The following is a 12681-nucleotide window of genomic DNA, read 5'->3' as shown; positions in this document are numbered from 1 at the left end:
TCCGTGCACAGCGCCCGGAGCTCGGCCCGCTCCGTGCACAGCGCCCGGAGCTCGGCCCGCTCCGTGCCCAGCGCCCGGAGCTCGGCCCGCTCCGTGCCCAGCGCCCGGAGCTCGGCCCGCTCCGTGCACAGCGCCCGGAGCTCGGCCCGCTCCGTGCACAGCGCCCGGAGCTCGGCCCGCTCCGTGCACAGCGCCCCGAGCTCGGCCCGCTCGGCCCGCTCCGTGCACAGCCCGCTGTGTTTGTCCTGTGCCAAGCAGGACGGCCCGTCCATGAACAAATATTGACTGGAGCGCATCGTTTCATCTCCAATGGAGGCAGATGTCAGTGAATATGCTTATCGGGCAGGAAAGAAGGGCCGCTAAATCAACTGAAAACAAAAAGGCTTTGTGTGCCGATGGAGTAAAACTACCATCACAACGTGATCATTATGACAGGAACCCATTAAACTCCTCCCATTCAGTTTGGAATAAAGTGAAAAACTCAGTGGATGTTGAGGCTGTTTTATTCCACTTCAGATTTTGGGGATCGGCAGGTGATAGTATTGTGGTGACAGAAACACATCATGTTGTGTTTTTTTCCCTTATGATCGTCTCTCTGTGTTCAGCGTTTCTGACTTATTGGAAACGAAACCAAAAAGTTCTAACAGAAAAACTTTTTCTCTTCAGTTTCAACATTCTGTGGGTCTAAAAAGCTGATTCAGTCATCAAGTCAACAGCCATGAACACGGCGCCGCTGGACGGACGAGCAGCTCCACCTGGCCATGGCGCCTTCAGGCTGGTCGGAGTGGAGCCAAAACCATGACTACTGTCCATCTGCTGGACCATAAGAATCAGTGAGGAAACAGATTTATTCAACTCAAGAATGAAAATCAGTCCAAACTGCAATTAAAACTAGATATTTGGAGAGGAAAATTCTGAAAAAGTAGCTGTAGTGCAAGCGGGTCTTCAGAACCTCCCTCTGAAGAGGTCCAGTTTCCTTTCAATGTCCTCATGCTTACAATAAAACCATGTTGACTCACAGAAAGACTTATTTATAAACCAGTGCTGATGAAGGACGATGTGCTCCACGTCTCACTCAAACACCTCTTTAGTGCTTTTTCTGTTTATATTTCCTCACTGAAAATACTATTGCTGCATAAATGTAAGACTTTAATCTCATAAATTCTCAATAATGCATTAGATTAAAACCATTATTGTTAAATATTGACTCTTACTATTCTACAAGCTTCATGTAAAATTATGACTTTATTCTCATGAATTTGACTTTTTCCTCCTAAATTTACATAATTCTTGTTTTCCTTATTTTCTCTTACAACTCTTTTCTATTATTTTATGACTTAATTTTCTTAATTTTTTATGGTGGCCCTTATACCCCAAGTTAAAATCACGTTTTGTAAAAAAAAGTTTTTCCTTGAAATCAGAAAAAAATGTTTTGACGGACACTTAGTTTACCGTACATCTCATATGAAGCTCTATATTCTAGATGCCTCTCTAATTATTGTTATAAATAAAAAGGAAGGTTTAAGGAGGTCATGAATCACAGCTCTTCTCTACAACACTAAAGAAAACCATCCTTGTGTTTTGAACTGGAATCGTTGCAGGAACGTCCCGCTTTGCATGCTGGGAACCTCCACGCAACAGCAATGAGATTACACCATCAAGGCAGCTTAAACATTCACCTTTGTGATGACTAAAGTAAATGTAAGCAGACCGTAACGATGGCCTGGAAAAAGGCTGAACTGATGCAACGACAGAAAAACTCAAGCATCAGACTGAACTGCCTTCTCAGAAACTCTGAACTCCACTTGTCTTTATAAACACAAACTCATTTACTGGAACTAGTTAATGATAATCACAGTGAACCCTCCTCCTCCGACGACGACGACGACAAACCGTACCAGAGTTCATCTGCAGGACAGCAGAGACCTGCGTCCACACCAGCGTTGCAGTCAGCTTTCACACCTCCAGAACCAGGAAGGCCATTACAGGAAACCTGGATCAGACCAGAACCAAGCAGTGTCCAGCGCTGCAGCCCTGGCAGTAGAAACATCCAAGTCATGCTTCCATAGCCTAAGGCAGTGTTTTAAAGGAGGCACACTTTCTTCTTGACAAAAACCCAGCGGCTCACCAGCATCCAAAAATTAAAAGAGGAGAAACTCATAGTCCGTATTGATGTACAGTCCCTCTGCAATGTTTGTTCTAAAAGATGTAATAAAAGTTAAAATAGTTTTCAGTAATAATTTTTATCTAAATTATTTGACATTTTACCCTAGCAGTTGTTTTTCCCCTCCAGTTTATTAACATGCAATTTTATGTAACCTCACAAAAAAACAAATATATTCTAAATATTAATTATTTTTTTTATATTTTTTCAATGTTGGTGCAAAGGCAACTGTAATTTTTAAACAACTATATGACCACAATATGTTTGATAAAAAAGCAAAAAAAAAACTAACATTTGTTTTCTGTAGTTACACAAAAAGTGAACATGTTGAAGTTTTTAGTTTTTCTGTTGTCTTAATCAAAAATAAAGTCTTTAAAAACTTTAACAAAAATGTTTATTTGATGATTAACTTGTTTCAATTTAGTTTAATTGTGTCTGTTTCACCTTCATCCTGTTTTCTTAAATGTTGTTATTAATTTTTCTTAAGTTTAACATCTAAAATAATCCAGACGTTATAGAAAAGTATTTAAGTTAGAAAGACGACTTGGACCAAACTCTGGGATGTTTGGCTGTTAAGAAACTCAAACCTGGAAGGAGAACTAAACTGTTGACCTCTGACCTCTGATTTCATCAAGAAGATTTATAAACTGGTTGATGTGTGTTCGTTGTGGTTTTATGACGTTTAACAGGGAAGACTCATTGTAGCGCAGAGATGCTGTCACTTTATCACAATGCATCCTGGGAGATGTAGTGATGTCAGACAGACTCTCTTCTCTGAGCTTCATGGTTTTGTTCACTTGTTCCACGGTCTGACACCGGATTCTGTGGAAAGCTCCACCGCTAAAGACGAGCTTTAGCTGGTGTTTTTGTTGGAACTGAGAGACTTTATGAGCAGAATCAGAACAAGGAAGTGAAGACTTTAACCACTTCTGATTGGTCAGACTGATGACGTGTGATTAGGCCTCCAAGAATCGTTGGTGAAGGCAGTTAAAGGGGCGGGACTTTCCAAAAACAGCTGAAGCTGCAGCTAAATCGCGGTACCGTCATTCTTATCAAAATGTCTTTAATAGAATCAAAAAACACAAATAAAAAAGTATTTTCTGATCTTTCATATTCCTAACTACTCAGTGTTTTATCAGGGCCTGTTTGGATGAACACAGAGCTGAAATCCTGGAGATGGGAAATGTTTTTAGATCAGTAAAAATGGGTCGTTTCCCACGGCACACCGTTCGAAAAACACTGGCCTAAGTGGATAGAAACCTATGAAAACTGCGTCGGCGTTTCATGCCGACATTCATCCCACTGAAACCAGTCTGAAGGTCCTGGACCGTGTCCTCCCCGCTCTCCGGGTCGTTCCAGCAGTGACCCGCATTTCACCTCTGGCAACCGCAGAGGAAATGAGAGAGGTCAAGAAAATTATCCCCTCAAAAGGCCTTTCTTCTTGGAAAACATTCCTGATGTCAAAACCCGCTTCCTGCTGCGCTTCGGTTTAATTATCACAAACGTTCATTGTAGGCGATTAAACATCAGAATCATTTTCTTTCCGTGGTGTGGTCAGGGAGTCCATCTGTAAACCAAACACTGGAATGCAGAACAAGAGTTCCAAAGAAGACCAACCAGAGCTCACACAGAACAAGACTTTCCTAAACCTGAGCGAACTCATCATTTAACCCTCTGTGATCAACGCCTGTGAAGGTTTCAGCCGCTGCCTGGAGCGTGGGATGGGTCAGGGACCTGTGGACAGCGTTACCATGGTGACGCTTCCCTCTGTTTGTGAAACTGAAACCTGAGAGGATGGCAGATCGTCAGCCGTTCACAGAAGACCTTCAAACTTACTCAGAGAAATCAATGTAAAGCCTCCTGGTTCTGCTGCCAGAGCACATAAGATCCGTGGCGTGGTTGGGGAGTCCGTCTGTAAACCAAACTCCACAGGAGCAAATCGTTTCCTGCTGCTCTGTACAGTTCCTGAGGAACGCCCCCTCCTGCAGCCGCAGGCCGCCTTCATCAAAGCGGCTTCCAACCTGCAGACCTCTTCAGAGGCCGCCTGCGCTCACCTGAGCCCAACAACCCCCCATGAGTCACGTCAGCAGGGGTCCCTGAAAGAGGGGACCGCGCTCTGGCCCCCCCCCGTCAACGAGAGGGAAACCACCAGAGGCTCTCAGCGCGATAAGATGGTGATCTGTGGATGTGACCTGCTGCAGCAGAACTGATGTTAATCTGGAACGATTACAGAGCCAGTCTGCGGTTATTTCAGCTGTGATCTGTGGAAACTCCACAAGCATTCAGCTAATTACTGCCATCAGCTTGAAAACCTTTGTGGCAGCCAACAGTTGAGCTAAAGCAGCAGAGGAAAAACTTTAATACACTTAGAAATATTCAAGAAAAATGTAATTAAAAAATGTGAGCATTGAAGCTTTCAATTTCTAACATTTACTAAAATCCTAATCAATCTGAAAACAAGAGAACGTTTGGTTCTAAAACAAACTTTGTGTGAAGCAGTTCAAGCTCCAGATAAAGGGAAAAACATATCAGCAAAATTTAACTTTTAGCTTCTCGGGTCCAAACACCTGAATCCAGTCCGGATTTTAGCGCCACGGTGATCCGATGTGGGTCGACTTTAAAAGGTTGGCTGGGATTTCCCTTCAGATGCAGAATGTGGACATGACGCCAGGATCTATTAGAACAGAACCACACCGACAGGTGGGTCAAAACCAAAAAAACAGAACCTTTTTTGTTGTAGGCGCGCTGATGCGCTCATGGGCATCGTAGCTGTTTAGTAACAGCAGAACCACATGATGGAAATGGTGTTTTTAACAAGTTCTTGTTCTGCTGACGGAGGACAAAAGAAAAGTCCAATCAAAATGACATTTCTGAGTATTTCTGTATTCAAATCGTGAATCAGGATTCCGATGCGTCCACCTGCAGACAAATAGATCAATGAACGTCTTTGTACGGCTGGATGGATCTGACATTGCTGCTTTTTTGTTGCACCGCTAATGCTAGGTTGGGGGTGTGAGGGGCTGTAAGCTAGCACAGGGATGAGGAGGGGTTGCTCCACGCCAACAGGCCCGCCCACAACTCGGATGACTTTCTACTGAACTCCTGCTGCTCTGCAGAAACTATGTCCTAGAAAACTGCGTCGTTTGTTGGAGAAACATAATGAAGAGACCCCTGGGAACGCTTTGGAAACAGATCAGAGGACGAGCAGAGTGGGACTTTAAAGAAAAAGCTGAAAGTGTCTGGAATAAAACTGGGTTTAAAGATTTAAAGATTACGTTTGGAGCACTAAACCCTCCTGATCACGTCTGATGCTCCAATTCTGAACCTTTCAAAACCGTAACTAAAGAGGAGTCCTGCCTTTTTCAAGCTTCTTTCACAAATGAAGGTCCAAAAGGTTTCATTGCTTCAGAGTTTGAGCAGACAGCCATAGAAAAGGTCCGACTCCCTGTGAGGAAGACCTCGGAGCAGAAGGAAGCCACAGCACCAACCTGAACTTTCAAAGAACCACAGAATGATCCAGATCAACAAGGAAGGACTACATGAACACAATCGGATTCAAAAACCATAGGATGGCGCCACAACCAACAGGTTTTCAACCAGCATGACCCTTTACTGACTATTATTCTGCATTTCTGTGCTAAACCAACGTTTAGACTTCAACTCTTTCCAATATTCTGCATCAGAAATGCTTCTGGGATTCTAGCCCGTGACTAAAGACGCACCCGGCGTATTTCTCTGCACCTGCGGCCTAAAGTGCACCTTGAACAAACACCAACATAAAAGCCTGAAGCTGAGAAGGTGTTGCACTCACCTCCCCCCTCAAAGGCACGTTGGGCCCAGCTGAAGCCCAGACAGCGAGAACTTCAAACAGCGTCCCACGGCGAAATGAGGGATTATTATGGAGTCACTCAGCGCCGTGTGACACGCCAGAGCTGCGCCCAATCACAACACGGCGCGCGCACACACAGTAACCCGACAATGGCAGAGAGGGAGGCTGTAACATGAGCAGCGCGGTGACCGGCGGCGCTCAGCTCCTCTCCGCCGTGCACGTCTCTGAAAAGACAAAACGGGCAGGAGATTCTCTGCAGCAAAACGTTCAAAAACGCTGCAAAACGCTGGACAAACATTTTCAGAGCATCGGGTCATTTGAACAGGAAACAGGAAGTGTTTGCTGAAATGAGCGCATAAAAAAAAACACAAAAACTCTACATGAGAATGATTAACTTTCAGAAGTTAAAAGATTTTTGTTTTGAGTTTTCTAAAAACGACTGAAGACTTTCATCATCCTTGAAGGGAAAAAAAAAGTATGTTTGCAAATCATGTCCTTTTTGTTGAACAGCTGAGTAAACAGATCAGAGCTGAAAGCGTCTATAGCGTTGGACAGATGTTAGTGTCACAGTAGAGGGTTATACAACTTCAGACACATGAGGTATACATTTGTATAAACCCCTTTTGTACGTGAGGCTAAATTCTATGGAACTTTTTGAAAATGAGATGTCAAATCCCATTTCCTTCATCGTTTTAATTAATTGACCGAATGAACGGAGTGGAAGAAGAAAAGGAAAAAGCAGTTTGAAGGAATACTTTTCCATTTTAATTATGAGTCAACAAATGCAGCTTTATTTTGAAAATGAAAAAGCATTTTGGTAGTGATTTTATTCTTAATTGTGCTACACAAATGCTTCCATATTCATCAGTTCTTAATCATGTCAAGCATTCATACCATCGAGATTCTCGTGTCACTTTCCAGATGTTTTTCACCGATCTGACTCATCAAAAATGTTCTACTCTTTTCAGAGATTTGTGCTCGAACGTTTCAACTTCATTACTCAACTTCCTAAATTATCCAACCAAAACTGTATTTTTTCAACTCCATTGAAAATGAACAGCTGGACCTTCAAATTGCTCTAGTTCAATGTTTCTCAATCGGTGTGCCGGGAGAAATGACCCATTCACTGATCTAAAAACATTTCCATCTCCAGGATATCAGCTCTGTGTTCATCCAAACAGACGCTGATAAAACACTGAGTAGTTAGGAATATGAAAAATATATTAAATACTTTTTTCTTTGTGTTTATTTGATTCTATTAAAGACACTTTGATAAGAATGACGGTACCATGATTTAGCCGCAGCTACAGCTCTGTTTTCTGAAAAGTCCCGCCCCTTTAACTGTCTCCACCAATCATTCTTGAAGGCTTAATCACACGTCATCAGTCTGACCAATCAGAAGTGGTTCAAGTCTTCACTTCCTTGTTCTGATTCTGCTCATAAAGTCTCTCAGTTCCAACAAAAATACCAGCTAAAGCTCGTCTTTAGCGGTGTAGCTTTCCACAGAATCCGGTGTCAGACCGTGGAACAAGTGAACAAAACAATGAAGCTCAGAGAAGAGAGTCTGTCTGACATCACTACATCTCCCATGATGCAGTGATGGCAACTAAAACCAGCAGTCTGGACCCCAATTATGGATTCCTTGTGACAGACCATAATAATAAAGTTTTTCAAAAGGTGGATTCATGTTTGATTACATTTTGAAAATACCAGTTTTATTAAGGTTTAAGGTTTCAAGTCAGATGAGGCGGAAGTTGGCGTCTGATTGTGAAGCTTCCACTTGACAGTTATGGGTTAAAATCCAGATCACCTTTTTCTGGTTGCTAAAGGAAACCAGCTGCAGATATTTTACAGAGGATGAAGATGAACTTTATTCTCAGAAGTTAAAGGGAAACTGGAAGCTTAAAAAAATAAATAAATAATAGTAAAAATATTAGACCGCCACTTCAGCCTCGGAGAGGTCGGTCTACGAAAAAATAATGTGTGACATTAAACGGGTCTGCGGTTGGAGACCACTGCTGCAGCAAACATGGGGGGGCTCCATCCTACAGCAGCCCCGATAACACAGAGGAAGCTGATGCTTTGGTAGATAATCAGCTGGCAGGAGCTCCCCTCCACACAAACGTCCACCTCTTCGGCTCAACAGCAGACGGAAGAGCTTTGGTTTGAAATGAAAACGGATTTCTGCCTGCGAGCGGCTCTGCAGACAGAACTGTGACAAAAATGTAACTGTCAAAACTGCCTGGATGTGGCCTGTTTCAGCCTGACAGGAGGAGTCCGAGCACGCCTGCATAGCTGGAGGATTATCGGAGTTTCTCTTTGCAGCCGCCCTGCGCCGCCCTGCGCCTCCCTGCGCCTCCCTGCGCGCCCTGCGCCTCCCTGCGCCTCCCTGCGCCGCCCTGCGCCTCCCTGCACCGCCCTGCACCGCCCTGCGCCTCCCTGCACCGCCCTGCGCCTCCCTGCGCCTCCCTGCACCTCCCTGCACCTCCCTGCACCTCCCTGCACCTCCCTGCGCGCCCTGCGCCTCCCTGCGCCTCCCTGCGCGCCCTGCACCTCCCTGCGCCTCCCTTCGCCGCCCTGCGCCTCCCTGCGCCTCCCTGCACCTCCCTGCACCTCCCTGCACCTCCAGGAGCAAAGGGAGGACTTTCCCCATCCGTGCTTTCAGCAGCAGGTCTGAAAAACGGTCATCATGCAAACTGGGAAGGTCAAATGTTGGGATTCTACCCCGTGGAGAAAATTTTCCCGCCATGAATGTCCACCTTAACATTGTGTGTGTGTGTGGGGGGGGGGGGGGGGGGGGGGTTGAGAGTGATGCAGGGGCTCTGCTGTTTGAAGCAACTGCTCCTGTGAAGTCGGTCCAAGGGGACCCGAGACCGCTCCAAACGCTGGGGTCCGACGTCCCCGTGGCCCCACCCTGAATCCAGGCATTGCAGTGGGGGGGTGGGGGCTGTCCCAGGCCTCCTCTTGGCCCACCAGCAGCAGCAACAGGTCCGTGATCTGGGTAGATGCCCTGGCAGCCAAATCCAGTTGGAGGAAAATGTCATAATTCCTTTTTTGGCCTCAGTGTCAAAGTGGAGGGTGAAAAACTCTCCTTCACAGCAGACAGCAAACGCCTCGTTCTGCCTCGTTCCAAAATGTCTGTTTTTGTTGGATCACACTGAGCGGGTCTTTGGATTTTCTTTCTGGGTCAGAATCATCCAAAAACAGGAGAAGGATTTGTGTGATTCAAAGGCGTGGAGTCCAAATACAGAAACGAGTTTGGACCCAGAGAGCAGACGCAGGACCGACTCTTCAATGTTATCTGGACGACGGAAATGCTGCCCCCATACCATCACACTGCCACCACCACCAGACGCTATTCAGCACCCTTTGAGCCTGTGACCCCTAAACTTAAAGACGCTAGCGTCTGTTAAAACCAAGCCAAGTCCAGAACCAGAGAATGAACCAGAGGAGGAGAACTCTGGACCCCAACAGACAGAGAGGAGAAAAAAAATGGAGTTTTAAATCTTCCCCTGAACCTTTCGTGAGGTTTAATCAGTGCAGCGCTGAGCCCCCAGACCCACAAAGACCAGATTTGAAGGGATTTCTGCTTTGATCCTCAGTAATGCCCCGCCCCTGCAAACGGGGGGGGCAGCGTGGAATCGGTTCCTGAGATTCAGGCTCTGAAGGGAACACAGATGTGATGTAATAACAGGACAGTGCAGCGCCGGCTGGTGCTCTTATTCTCACTCCAACACCCCCACCCCAAAAAAAACTGGTTACAGGACAAAAAATGGAGGAATACGGACAAATCTTAAACCCACATTAAAATGCCCCCCAGAACAAAACACAAACAAAAGACTAGACAGAAGGTCCACTGCAGCCATCTGCTTTGGGTGGGGGGGCCAGGCATGAGGTCACAGGGAGGTGCCGGCGGGGGTGTCGCATCAGCACTTTGATGTGGTGAACAGGAGGTGGGAGGGGCTGTCTCACCGAGGTGAGACCCCTGTCTGGCTGGGGGAGCGTCTGCCGTTTATGACGTGGGGTTTGGACTTTTCCCCTGCAGAACATCCCTTCACAACCAGAACATCCAAGAACCTCCAGCCATCTTTAAACCAGCCGTTCAGACGGGTTCGGACCTTTGTTCTGCTGCGGGTCCTTAAGTTCTGCAGCTGTTTCAGTTTGCGCTCAAGAACAAATGTTTCTGATGGGGTCACATGGGTTGCTGGAGCCTATCCCTGGTGCTGTCAGGGAAGGCGGAGCTTTCACCGGCGAGGTCGACAGCTGATCACACCAAACACACATATTCAGACCTGAAGGACAATTTAAAGTCCTGCTCTGCAAGGCACCAACATGGAGGCTGGAGAAAACCTGAACATGAACCAGGAGAACATGCAGACTCCAAACACAAAGAACCCAGCTGGGATTTGAACCAGGACCTTCTCTCTGTGAGATCAGAGTGCCGACCACTACACCACTGTGCAGCCTTATGATGCAATTGCGATTTATAAAAAAAAAAAATCCATTCATATAAATGCGGAAACTGAACAAACAGGCTTCGGGACAGACAATGGTACAACTTAAATTGTTATACAAATATTTAAGAATTAAACACAAAATATTGAATTTGAAGGGAGACCTTCAGGATAAGACCTCATGGTCACGGAAAAAAACGGTTTCCAGATTCTGGGAGAAATTCTTTAAAAGAAAGAAAAACAAAAACATATTTAATACTTTGAATCCATCGTTGGATTCTGTTACCGGGTCACGTGGAGACCAGAAGATGTCCTGCATTTGCTGCTCACCTGCAGCTGAAATCTTCAACCTTTACATAGAACGCCATCTCCTCAGAATCTAATATTTCAGATTAAATCTGTTCTTCAGGAGAATAAGGCTCTAAACGTTGAGCTTCATTCTGAAAGACATCTTTGTTCCTCCTCCACACCTGCTCTCACGTGGGGAAAACTGGACTCAGGTAAACGAATTTCTCCCACAAAGCTCACATTCTTCTCTTTGTCAGATCGATTTTCTGCTTCATCTCTGAAGAGGAGCAGAGCAGCCTGGAATCAGGAGGTGGAGGAGCCCTCGGTTTGACCCGGGCTCTTCCCCGCCACAAAGGCTGCGCGCGCCGGAGTGAGGGAGGAGACAGCCTTGTTTAGCAGGAAACACCTGAGACAGCAGGACATCAAAGAGGCCGCCTCCAGCGAGCAGGCCGAGCGCGGGAACATGAACGCATCCCGAGGAACATCCATGCACGCGTGATTTCAAAAGTCTGTGGAGGTCCTCGCGCCCCCACAGCCACAGGACTGTCCTCGCGCCCCTAAACCACACAGGTCAGGACTGTCCTCGCGCCCCTAGTACAACCACACAGGACAGGACTGTCCTCGCGCCCCTAAACCACACAGGTCAGGACTGTCCTCGCGCCCCTACAACCACACAGGTCAGGACTGTCCTCGCGCCCCTACAACCACACAGGTCAGGACTGTCCTCGCGCCTGCAGCTCAAAGATCCGAAGAGCTCCCGTGAAGCGCAGTTGCAGCGGCCGCCATATGACTTTACACATAATCCAGATTAGGCAGCAGCGCTTCATGGGATTGTACAGTCTGGACCCCCCCACCTTGAGCATACCGAGGAGAACTCAATCGAGGCGCGCGCGTGCGCGCTCCACGCGACAAGAACTTGGCGTGAACTCACCCGGACGCCGACTGTCCCGGCCTCTCCGCGGACTTCCGTTCCGCTCCGGTGGACGTTTCCCTCCGGGACCGAAACTCCTCTTAAAACCGGGAGGGTGATGCGTTCACGGCCCGCCAACGTCGACGAGCACCAACTTTTGTGGGATTCCGGCAACGAGCCGCATGCGGCGTCTGTCCTGAACGCAGGCGCTTTAACACCGCCGCAGGGACACCAAGCAGCCGTCCTGCTCATGCGCAGTGCAGCCCGCCCCGCGCGGATTCTTTTAGGAAGGTCCAATCCACAGGTGTAGTTTACCTGCGCGGCCTACTTTCATTAAACCGTCTGTAAACAGCCGCACTATATTATTTATTCACTCTGTCAGTTAAATCATTCCGCGAAGACTTAACGAGTGCGAGTTACAAAAAACTGTTAAACTGTCTTCAAATACTTTATTATTTGGAGAAATGTGACAAATATCAACAATCCCTTAGAAAAACCCAAACAATGACGCAGAAAAGCGGACTTCTGCAACACTTATGAAGTATTGTTTGACACAACACGCAAAGGGCATATGTCCATCCGCGGGACAAAGTAGTTCCTTGCATATAGATAATATAGGTCTTTTTGATCTTTTTCTTACCAGCGGCGCATTGATATCAAGAAAGTTGTCCGGCTGGCTAAAGAACTTATTGTCTTTAATTTGATGGATTTTTAAAACATTTTAAACCAATATCTTAGTTATTCTCGTGTTAACTTCAGCGTAAATTCACATGGTAAATATTTTAAAACGGACTTTATATAATAAATTAAAAAGGTAAATCAGATTTTAATGGTAATGGTGGTTTGGAACGAGCAGAAAAATGCTAAAGCCAGCGCGACATCTAGTGGCAGCTTGTAGTTACTGCCAATCAAGGTTTGGAAACTGCGAACGAAGAAAAGTTAAATTAACGATGTTTAATTGAAATAAAAGCAATTGATATCTTTGTTTTTATTCTCAGACGGTGACGTTTTTCATTTTTACACTTTGAGTAAAACT

General features: G+C 46.1%; 1 protein-coding gene and 1 long non-coding RNA gene across 5 annotated transcripts in view; one reads left to right on the top strand and one right to left on the bottom strand.

Annotated features, from left to right (window-relative positions):
- The window catches only part of kank1a (KN motif and ankyrin repeat domains 1a), a 40330-nt gene extending 28350 nt beyond the window's left edge, over positions 1 to 11980 (bottom strand). For 2 of the 4 annotated variants that reach the window (XR_908407.4, XM_011473092.4), the window contains exon 1: positions 11667 to 11980. The gene's annotated coding sequence lies outside the window, so the exon portion shown is untranslated. Of the gene's footprint in view, positions 1 to 1898; positions 2035 to 5975; positions 6124 to 11666 lie in introns of those variants that run through there. The other 2 variants (XM_078953376.1, XM_011473095.4) reach the window with 2 other exon arrangements.
- On the top strand, positions 502 to 1873 carry LOC144994635 (uncharacterized). Its single transcript, XR_013658229.1, has 2 exons — positions 502 to 833; positions 1602 to 1873. It is a non-coding gene; the product is annotated as an uncharacterized LOC144994635 (long non-coding RNA).
- Positions 11981 to 12681: the final 701 nt, after the last annotated feature.

Source organism: Oryzias latipes, chromosome 9, assembly GCF_053564925.1.
Source record: "Oryzias latipes strain Hd-rR chromosome 9, Olatipes_Hd-rR_3.1".
Lineage (NCBI taxonomy): Eukaryota > Metazoa > Chordata > Actinopteri > Beloniformes > Adrianichthyidae > Oryzias > Oryzias latipes.
The sequence above is the reverse complement of the archived record's forward strand: the minus strand, read 5'-3'. Positions and strand labels throughout refer to the sequence as shown.